Below are 11,426 nucleotides of genomic sequence, written 5' to 3'. Positions count from 1 at the left end.
TCTTGCTATTCTTTTCTATTTTCTCATCATTGGGAGGGTGAACAGGGATTTTTTTACACTGTTATGTATTGTATCAGAGATGATCACTGTTATAAGCAATAGTTAACTGTCATAAATGGCTTTCTCTTCATGCTGTGATTGACTACAGCTAATCACATGGTACAGGGTGCCAGGTACAGTGTGATAGCTGTGGGCCAATAACAGCATCACAACAGTAAGCAAGCTGTTCATGAATGATAGCCATTCATGACAGTTTGCTTACATACTGTAAACATCATGTGATCACTATGATTGGTCATAGCGATCATATGATGCCCTGGCCACTCACAGCAGCTGAGTACCATGTGGCATTATCCACTGTGTCCACTGGACACAATGATCATGGGATCATGCTGATGTTTACCACAGGGGGTGCGCTAGTATGCATTGGCTAGGCAACTTATTGTTATATTGCCTAGCGTGGTTGTGCCCCCCGCCCACAGTAAAAGTACTGGGGCTAGTGGTTAAAGCATATTTTTCACTAAGGGGAAAGGGTATAAAGTACAAATATATGGAGATACCTACACACACCTTCAGCAGCTGCACAATCCTTCCTGTCAAGGCTGAAGCTTAGGCCATTCTGACAAGCAAATCTGCAACACTTCTTGAAGCTTGCCTGCCATGTTTTACCTTTTGTAATTCCTAATGGACAATGAGGCAGCCTTTCATAGTGATGGGCCAATAGGAACGCATAGAGGCAGGGTTTAGCACCAGCTCTGACACTACCTGTAAGTGTTTGAGCTTTATATATTGAATATCGCTAGCTGTCAGCAGTTCAAAACTTCTGCAGTTTGGCCAACTTAACCCCAATGATAGTACCTTTTTAATCTGAACAATATGGCTTCTTCACTGAATTTTAGAAACATAAAATCTTCACTAGAGATGCTGCTCTATCTCTCACACAACAGCACTAATTGCTGGTCTGTGAGTGTTTTTTTGGTAGCACATCTCATGGTGTGGGATGGAGGTGGACAGATTCAAGTCTACTGATAAGAATAATAAATATGCCTAAGCTATTTAATTCAATACCTCCTTACAGCTTCACATGCTGATCAGTGGTATAGACAGGCTTTGAAATTTCCACTTGCCTGCTCGTCAATGGCGAGTGGAAATTATGGTGGGGGTGAGTGTTTTCCCCAGGGCCGTCTTGCTGAGCAGGCTTGGAGCTCAGGCCGGATCTGTCATTGGCACTGGGAGCTGTATGTGTCTGTATGTGTGTGTGTGTACATGTGTCACTGTGCATGTGTGTACATGTTTCTATGTGTGTATGTACATGTCTGTGTGTGTGTACAGGTGTCTCTATTTGTGTGTTTGTTGGTGGCGAGTAACTCTTAAGGCCTGGCTAGTAGCTCAGGACTTGAAATTTTAAGCCCTGGTATAGAGATACTAAATAAAGTGGTTTACGCTGAATTTGTCTTGTAAAACTAAATATGAGAGTACATTACCTGGTTTCTATAATCAAGGTAATTTAAGATCAACAAACATCTAAAGTTTGATTCACCAAAATATAATATTTTACTTATCTGTGAAACCTGGTTGGCAAAGCTGGTCCCTGGCTTCTTATAAGGTTGGTACTGTATTTGCAACATTGAGATCTGTTGCCCTGGAAATTTTAGATGTATCATTCCACCTTTGCATGTATCAGTTCTTCATGTTAAATTCCTCCATAATATAATAAAATGAACAATTAATCAGGGATATCAAGTTAAGCCCTACTGTAGCTCAAGTAGTTGGTCACCTTTTTGAATTATAATCTGTTGTTTAATTCTGAATTATTAATTATAGATGTAGGGTGAATAAAAGCATTACTCCAGCTAAAATGGATTTTCTAGGTTTGGACACAGTGAGGAAGGATTACAACCTCTGTCTGTTCTTTTTGTCCCCACTAGGGAGACTCACTCACGTTTATAGTCCCGGTAACCAGTGTCACTGGGGCAGAAAATAAGAATAAATCTTTATTTTGTTACAGGGGAAGAAAGAAAATCTCTCTGAGGACATCTCTTTTAGTGGCAACTGTAAAATTCTTCTCACTAGATTTTCTAGATTTTTTTACCACCCTCCACGTTTTCCTGCTCTAGCTGTAGGAGGCTCTAACGCTCCATTATGCTAGTTTTCGGTGGAGTTTTAAATCATTTTAAGTCATCAAAGTCTGTTAAACTAATCAATGTCTTCAAATAAAAAAAATGTGAAAGCCATTCTAGTGTTACAACAGATTTCCTTGCAGTACCCTGATCATTTTAATTAATTTGGTGATCAAATATATTTATATATATATTATATATAACGTGAACATTTCACCTGCAAATTAGAGTGGTTTTGGGTTAATCTTTTGTTTGAATTGTTAATTTTAAATAATCCTATACCACAGATTCTATATGCAGCTGAAGTTCTAGTATTGGTTTATTGAATGGCACAATGCTTTTGCCCAAGCAGGGATGGGCTACAGTTTGTGAACAGCCCACCTAGGACCTGGGAACAACAGAAAAATTGTAGGATTTACAATGAACTTGCAGACGTTAATAACAAAGTGATTACAAATCTTTTTAGCAAACAAAAGTTAAATGTATTTAAGTGGATCTCTGCAAATCTGTATAGTAAGCTTTGAACATGCACTAGTGCCCCATATGTGTCTGTTCAGTTGGTCATAATCAGTATGCCATATCATTCGCCACTGATCCATTGAAATTGCACTTGGACACACTAGACAACATAGTTCAGTGTCAAATCGTCACAAACACAATGGTGACCCAACTTGAGTCCCTATACACAGTTTAAGAAACACTGCTCTAGAAGATCCTATACTAATACAGACTTCTAAAAGTGACATTTGCATAGATTTGTCTCTTCTTCCCCCTTTCCTTCAATTCTGAAACTGTTTAAGCTTGGCAATTGGTTGCTTGAACACAAAGCAATGTTTTTGAGGATGCATGGAGGATTTATCACACTCTATATTCCCTTGAAGAAATTATACTTTGGAGGACTCTAGAAGGGCTTTGAAGATACTTGATTTGAGTTTACTAACATTTATAGAAGAACTGCTTTAAGAACTCCTAATAAAGCTTTTTTCCTTAATAGCTTAAAATATCCTGAGAGAAACTACATACAATGCAAACTGAGCCTGCACAGCTGCCAATATACCTACTGTATATTGGTTGGCCAAAGCCTAGGTTTAGCAGAGAAAATAAGGCAATTAAATTCACAACAGCAACCATTTGGATCGTACATGGGAAAGCCTTTCCTGCTGACTTCATAGATGGGGCATTGGAAGGAATAAGGAACAGTTTTATGGCAGTATTTTATTGTAAATGATCTTAAATATTTCTTAAAATGTTATATATATATATATATTTTTTTTTTTTTTTTTTTTAAAGAAATATGTAAACTCGTCCCACTAACTAGTGGCAACATACCTCTAAAAACCTGGACTGGAAATGTAAATTTATTGATCCACTCAGAATCAAAGCTACCTGTATTTTTGCAATGGCTTTCATAGTGTTACACTTCATATGTGTGCAATCAATAGAAGGCTGTGGACAAAATTAATGATTAAAATCTTTAAGGTCACATCACATCGAATCTCCAGTCAGGATGTTTATATAACAAAGGTGTTGCTGTTACAGAACATGATGATAGTTCTTATAGCCTATCTAAACCCAAATAATAATGTAATATATTGCAAATTACTGATCCTTAGATGTGAAGGTTACATTAATTTATATATATATTTTAAGATTTTTGTCATTTATTTTCACCTGTTGATCCAGTCAGTAACTCACTTCCAGTCTTAGGGTAACTACAGAAACATGTTATTTCCTTTTGGGGTAATGGTTTTAAAAGCAACATTTCATATTCCTGATATGTATTTGTTGTACCATGCACTTGTGTTAAAAAGCACTCTGTTCTCTTTGTATCTCTTTGTATTGCTTCCTTTATGTAAAATATCTGGTGATCCTGCTAGTCCCTCTGCTTTCCTACTTCAAGCTGACCACACTAGAGCTCATCCATCTCAGCCTGGTCAGTTTCCTGTCCTCCAATGGTTAGACTTCTGCTTACAGCCTTCCCCTCTGCACAGGCATTCACTGGGAAGATCAGTGTTCTTCTGTTTCTCCACTCCCACTTCTCAAAGCCTCTTATACAGCTGAGAACAGAGAGTATGTGATCACTTATATAAAGAAAAGGGAATAAAAGGGATTTATACTGTTTTATATACATACACAAACTTTTTGCCTTTCATTTCCATTTTAAACTAAATGGGTTATTTTACAAAGTTCACATATACTTTAACCACAAGCCTACAGGGCACTTATACCCCTTCCTGCCCAGGCTAATTTCCAGCTTTCAGCGCTGTTGCACTTTGAATGACAATTGCGCGGTCATGCAACACTGTACCGATATGACATTTTTATCTTTGTTTTGTGACAGAAAGAGCTTTATTTTGGTGGTATTTAATCAAACTGACTGGCACTGTTAGGCAGCACTGACTGGCACTGATAGGTGGCACTGAATGGCACTGATGGGTGACACTGAAAGGAAGCTCAGATGGGCACTAATATGTGGCATTGATGTGCACTGGTAGGCACTGATATGTGGCATTGATGTGGCACAGATGGGCACTGGCACGTGGCACTGATGAGCACTGACAGCTGGCACTGATGTACACTGCCAGGTGGCACTGCTGGGGCTACACTGATCATCAGGGCACACTGATCATCAGTGCTCTGATGATCAGTGTAGATGTCCACTCCGCGGAATGCCGATTACCGGCTCTCCTCTCCTCTCGAGCTGTCAGCGTGACAGCTCGAGAGGAGAGAAATGCCGATAACCGGCATTTCCCTGTTTACATGTGATCAGCTGTGATTGAACTGAACCGACATCTTCGGCTCTTTCCGTGGATCGGTGATACGCTGTGTCCGAGGGACACCGCGCACCGCCAATCGCCGCGCTGCGCACTCCGGGAGCCCAGCATTTGCAGTTAGAATGGGAGGACATCATATGACGTCCTCCCAGAACAAGAGAACCAGCTTACGTCCGTCATATTACTATATGGCGGGCGGGAGCTGCTTAAATAATTTGCTTCAATGCTATAACTGCCTCTTTTCCTGAACAGCTTGTTCCAATAAAGGAAGTTGAAAAATAACAGACTTACAGGCAGGATCAATAGATAATAATTCAATAGATAAAAACTATGTTACAGAAGTTACTGCTGTGTTAATGCTAGTAACAGACGGTGTCAATTACTGGATGACATTTTTTCCCCATAGATCCACTTAAGACTTAATTATTATATTGTTGTTAGAAAACTCAATAGAAATACACAGGCCACTAGACCAGTGAAAACCTACAAGAGATGTACCTGTATGTATTCTTTCAGGTTTGCATTTTCTTAGAAGCATTTCATGTGACAGAATCTATTTAAGTTTTCATGGATTTTAAAACTATATTTAACATTTCAATTTCAATAATGTTTATTGATGTCACAAAAAAATTGCACTAGTGGTTCAAAATACAAAAGAGGAAAAGGTACCTGAGAATGTGCTCATAAATACATTAGTATACATGTATTAAATGGAAGAGCAGCAGTCAATGGACGTTAATGGATTCTAGGCAGCATTTTTTGCAATAGTTATCACAAGGTATCCTCCAAAAAAGAGGTAAACTCATTTAATTATAATCAATATTATACCCAAATATCACTGTGCAAACCATGAGAAAATTCACTTTTGAAAGGGACATAATGGACATAAATGGCTATTTAAGCAGAAATAGCATATCTGCCGCCCATTAAGATATGAGTGTAAGTCAAGACTCATCTGCAAAAGGATAACAAGGTTAATAAGATGAGGAAGAGAAGACGGTATATGAAAAAGAGGAGTCAAAGAAATGAAAAAGAGAGAGAGGGAGGACAAGAGCCTGTCCTCAGGGCCACTTCTGCTATCCTCAAACATCTACTGTTTGAAGACGGAAGTTGTAAATATGAAAACCAGGGTTTCCAGACCTTTCAAACATCGATTGTTTATTTTGCAGTGCACTAACCATTTTTGTGTTAAAGTGGAGCTCCAGTCATTTTTGTGTTTAACCACTTCAGGTCTGGACACTTTTAACCCCTTCCTGTCCAGGCCAATTTTCAGCTTTCAGCGCTATCACACTTTGAATGACAATTGTGCGGTCATGCAACACTGTACCCATATGAATTTTTTAGCATTTTTTTTTAGACAGATAGAGCTTTCTTTTGGTGGTATTTATTCACCACTGGGATTTTTATTTTTTGCTATATAAATAAAAAAGTTCAAACATTTTGAAAAAAAGTGTTTTTCTTATAGAATTTTGCAAATAAATAATCTTTCTTTATAAATCTTGGCCAAAATGTATTCATCTATCTTTTTAGAAAAAAAAAACAAATTAGTTTATAACCAAAAATTATAATTTTTCAAAAATTTTTTTTACATTCTTATATTATTATTTATGTTTTGTTTTTTTACATACTCTCACCCATAGTGACACTGTACTACTTGTGTGGGGTGATGAAGATTTTTTTTTCTTTTTTTATACAGATTGCTTTTACACCCATAAAGGCTGTAAAAGCAATCATTTCTCCTCTCTGGCTGCATTCCTGCAGCCATTGAGAAAAACTGTGTGAGCTGTGATTGGTCATAGCTTGTCACATGGTACAAGGCTGTTTTGAATAGCCGTGTACCATGTGACCTCTGTTATCATTTACAGAATTCACAAGTAGTAAGCAATCATGTCAGGAAGTGACATCTTGTTTACTACTATTCATGTGATCACTGATTGGCCAATCAGTGATTACATGAATCAGGAATCAGGACCTCACACAGAGGTCCCTACAGTGATATGACACAGCGGGCACTGATTGCGGTGCCACGCGCTCCCAGGGAGCGTGCACAGACAATGGATGCGAGGGGACGTTTAGAAACATCCACCCCCATTGGCAGCGCTCCCATCTGGCCGTTTATCAGCAATGAGTCTTGCTACAATAACATCTCTTTAAGGTAACACATAGCTAACCAGTATTTATATCACTGGTATGGCATAACGGAGGAGGACATCTGTAGTCTATATAACTTTATATATGTTTTTGTGTTTGAGTCTTTCAGTAGTTTCCTTTTCCTTCCCTTTTTTGATAGCTGTTTTAGGCCTCTAAGGGTTCTGGATCATTGGCTACTACTGCGCCCCCATATCTGGCCCCCTGGACAGCCCCTTGCCCCATTAGAACATAGAGGAGGCCTGCCCTCTGTGACTAGGGGGTCTACCGCTGCATGGAGCATGATACCATTGTATGTAAATCTTAGTATATTGCTATAGGAACCTTTTTCATATTTGCATGATGTGTTTCTGTGTATATTCAAATACACATATCTTTTTTAGACAATACTACAAAGCCCCTGAAGAAGCAATTGTTGTCGCGAAACATGTTGGGCCATTCTTCCAGCGGCTGAATGTCTCTCACCCCCCATAGGATCTTCCTGGTGGTTACATTATGCTTCATCACTGGCTTTGCTCCTTTCAATATGGTGGGCTGTGGGACATTGTCTGCGGGTACATTGTATAATGATCTTTTAACAGAACGATGTCAGAATAAAGTATAAGTGATTTTACCAACATGTGAAAAGTAGACTAGAGCACCACCTATTGACTGGATAGAAGACTACATAATATTGCTAATATTTTATTTCTTTAGTCCTGATCATAATAAATCAATAAAGAAAGTAATTGCAAAATCTCAGTTCATTCCCATTAACAGTTTTAGGGACTGACCAAACTGTTTTAGATTTAACAGGAACCAAACTGATCAAGTGTTTGCGACAAATGCTTAAAAAAAAAGTTTACGCTACTTCAAAACAGTAGAAACAGATTTTTTTGGATCCTCATAAAGCAGGTGGGGTAGACCCTGCTACATTTCTATACAGGTTTGATAGGTGGATTCCAATAAAACCCTTTAGAGGCTTCAGTACATATTATTTAATATTTTCTGAACATTGTATGGATGCAGCCTATTGATGTTCTGCAGCCACTATAAAAACAATAAGTTGTGTTAGTATCAGCATGCTGTTTCCTTCTTAGATAGATAAAGTGGTTCTAAAGGCTCAATGTTTTTTTACCTTTCTGCATTCTATGTATGAAGGTGAAAACACGTCTCTGTGCAGCATCGCCCCCCAGCCCCCCTAAAACTCACCTAAGTCCCTTCTCGATTCAGCGATGTGCTCAGGAGTCTTGGCTATCCAAGGACTCTCTCTCCTCACTGGCTTAGACAGAAGTGGGAGCCATTGGCTCCCACTGCTGTCAATCTCAGCCAGTGAGCCAATGAGAAGAGAGATGGGGCGAGGTCCAGCCACCGCTCCATGTGTGAATGAACACATGGAGCAGCGGGTACCCCCATAGCAAGCTGCTTGCTGTGGGGGCACCTAACAAGAAGAAGGAGCCAGGAGCACCGTCGGGGGAGGATCTGGGCTGCACTGTGCAAAACCACTGCACACAGCAGGTAAGTATAAACATATTTTTGGGTTGTTTTTTTTTAAGCCTTTAGAATCACTTTTTGTCAGTTTAGTAAGAAACAATGTTTAAATAAGGCATAATGTGACAAACATGACAGACCTTTCACACAATACATTCTTTACATGATAACAGGTATTAAGAAGCTTGTATCTCTATTAATATTGCTGTGTACAATAATATTGTAAATTCTACTGACTCACCTTACTGAAACCCTTCTCTTCATCTGACAACAAAGATCCTGCAACCTTTTTTTACCATTTTATAAATAAACTGTTGCAACTTGACCTATGGGTAAAATAAATATGACATATGGGGGGTGATTTGCATTCTCCAGGTTTGTACGCCCCTTGAGGGTTAGGGACTGATGTGAATGTACAATATATATATGTAAAGCGTTGCGTAAATTGACGGCACTATATAAGTACCTGAAAGAAATAAATAGTACATAACCCCAAATGAATGCAGTCTGTTTTTTTTATTAACATGGAAATATTTGTTTTCCTGTCCTCCTATAATATAGTTTTATTACCTGTTGATCCTGCCAGTAGTTCCATTATTTTTCAACTTCCTTTAACAGGATGACAACAATGTTTGTTCTGCAATGAAATTACAGCTGTGTTGTCACACTGTGAACACAGTAGACCTAAACAGACATATAATTTTAAATGGTCTTTAAATAAGCAGCACAAAAAATTAAAGCCTAACTCTAGTTGCTATGCTTTAGGCAGTCATATCATTACTTTTTATTTTCTTATTTTCTTTTGAAAAAAAGATTTAAATCGTATGAATAAAAGCTGACCATGGTAAACACCCCAGCAGTGTTTTATAGTTTTCACAACCCCTGAAACAGTTATTTTTGCTGGATAGCTTTGTCAGCATATAAACACTGAGAAAAATAAATAAAAACATGGGAAATAAAACTGGATTTATACTGTATATTGTATAGTGTCCTTACATGTATTGTAGTTGCAAGAATTCATCTTTTTTAACTATAGTGGTCTATATGATATGATAAAGGGTATAATAAAGGAAATAGCAGTGAAATACAGGGGCTGCAACTGCTTACCTCTTTCTAAAAATGCTGGTTGCCGACTGTAATTTTGACCCCACTGACCGTAAAATAGAAAAAATTCAGAAAAAAGTATTATTTGCATGCTGATTGCAAGCATATGGTTAAGATATTGTGGAAAATAACTAGCGTGACACCCAGGTAAATAACATTTTCAGAGGGAGACATTATATATAACAGTCTCCAGGTTTCCTTTATGATGAGTTTTTCTACCCTACGAAGCATCATTTTGATTATTTTATGTGATGGAATAGGGACTGTAGGTCAAGCAGCCAGTTCAATGAACAACTCTCTGAGAGCGTTCATATAATTATTTGAGTATTGTAATGCTTTTGATTTGTGAGTCATATGAAGACACCCAAATCCATGTTAAATTAAAGGGTTAATCCATACACCGTGTTCCAAATTATTATGCAAATGATATTTTTCTCATTTACCTAAATAATTGATGTAAATAACAGTCAGCATAATTCTCATGTTATCAACTATTAACCTCCTTGGCGGTATGATTATTTCCGATTTTTTGTGCTGAAAGCGGTACCATTTTTTTGCATGGAAATATGTAGTTTTTTATTGTAGGCTGTAATTATTAGGAATAACTCACTGAAATCTGTCCGAACAAGAGTCTAGTAAACATTCCGGATATGATAAAACTTGAAACACGAAATCATAAATTATAATTTAATAAATAATCATAAAAAATAATAATATAATAATAATATATTTAATTCAATAATATAATCAAACCAAAAACACTGAAATTTGAAATACAGAGGCAAATTCGCACATCGCTGAGCAAAGTCGCAAAATCGTTTTCAGTGTCTGATGACGAATTTCCCCACAAATCATTATCACTCAATTCTGCAAGTAGTTCTGATTTACTATCGCTGTTCTCTAGCTGGTCTAAAACCGCTTTTGACATAAAGGGATGCTTTTTGGACGTCATGAAATTCTCTAAGTTTCCAGGCAGAAAGAACAGTCAAAATGCAGGCAGGGCACAGGACAAAGCAGTAGGGACAAAATATATGTGAAATGCATTGAAACAGCAATGTTTTACTATATAATAATCATTTCTTAAAAAATGACATTTTTTAAAAATTTCAAATTTGCAGCCGGTTCCGGCGCCCGTACGTCCCGACGTCACAGGGACCAGAACACGGAAGCCGGATGCCGGCATCGGCCGGAGGAGATGGCCGGGGACGCTGCAGGGGACACATCGCGGGAGTGAAGGACAAGGTAAGTGCTGCAGGGACTCCCTGAGCAACGCCGTATGGTAAGCCCGAGTGTAGCTCGGGGTTACCATTCTTGGTACTGAAATTTTACCCTGAGATACACTCGGGAATACCGCCAAGGAGGTTAAGAGTACAATTCAAATTTTATTGAACAAACCTCCTAATGATAACAGTATTTTTTTGAAACATAAAAATCTTACAATGCACTGTTCCAAATTATTACGCACAGTAAGTTTCAAAACACTTTATAGGTTGTAAAGAACTGAAAATTGTCTTTTGTTGTGTTTGCAACATATTTACTGAAATCAAAAGCTATTTCAATCAAACTTTTAACAACATTTTAACTTTTTAAACATTTTAACAGGTCACGTTACATTGTAACATCGGACCCCTTATTTGATAGCAGCTTCATAAGTCTTGCATCCATTAAACTTGTGAGTTTTTGGACAGTTTCTGCTTGAATTTCTTTGCAAGATGTCAGAATAGCCTCCCAGAGCTGCTGTTTGGATGTAAACTGCCTCCCACCCTCATAGATCTTTTGCTTGAGGATGCTCCAAAAGTTCTCAATAGGA

Source organism: Staurois parvus, unplaced genomic scaffold (genome assembly GCF_062004578.1).
Source record: "Staurois parvus isolate SC_StPar_1 unplaced genomic scaffold, SC_StPar_1.0 ptg000205l, whole genome shotgun sequence".
Classification (NCBI taxonomy): Eukaryota; Metazoa; Chordata; class Amphibia; order Anura; family Ranidae; genus Staurois; species Staurois parvus.
Note: the sequence above shows the minus strand (reverse complement) of the source record.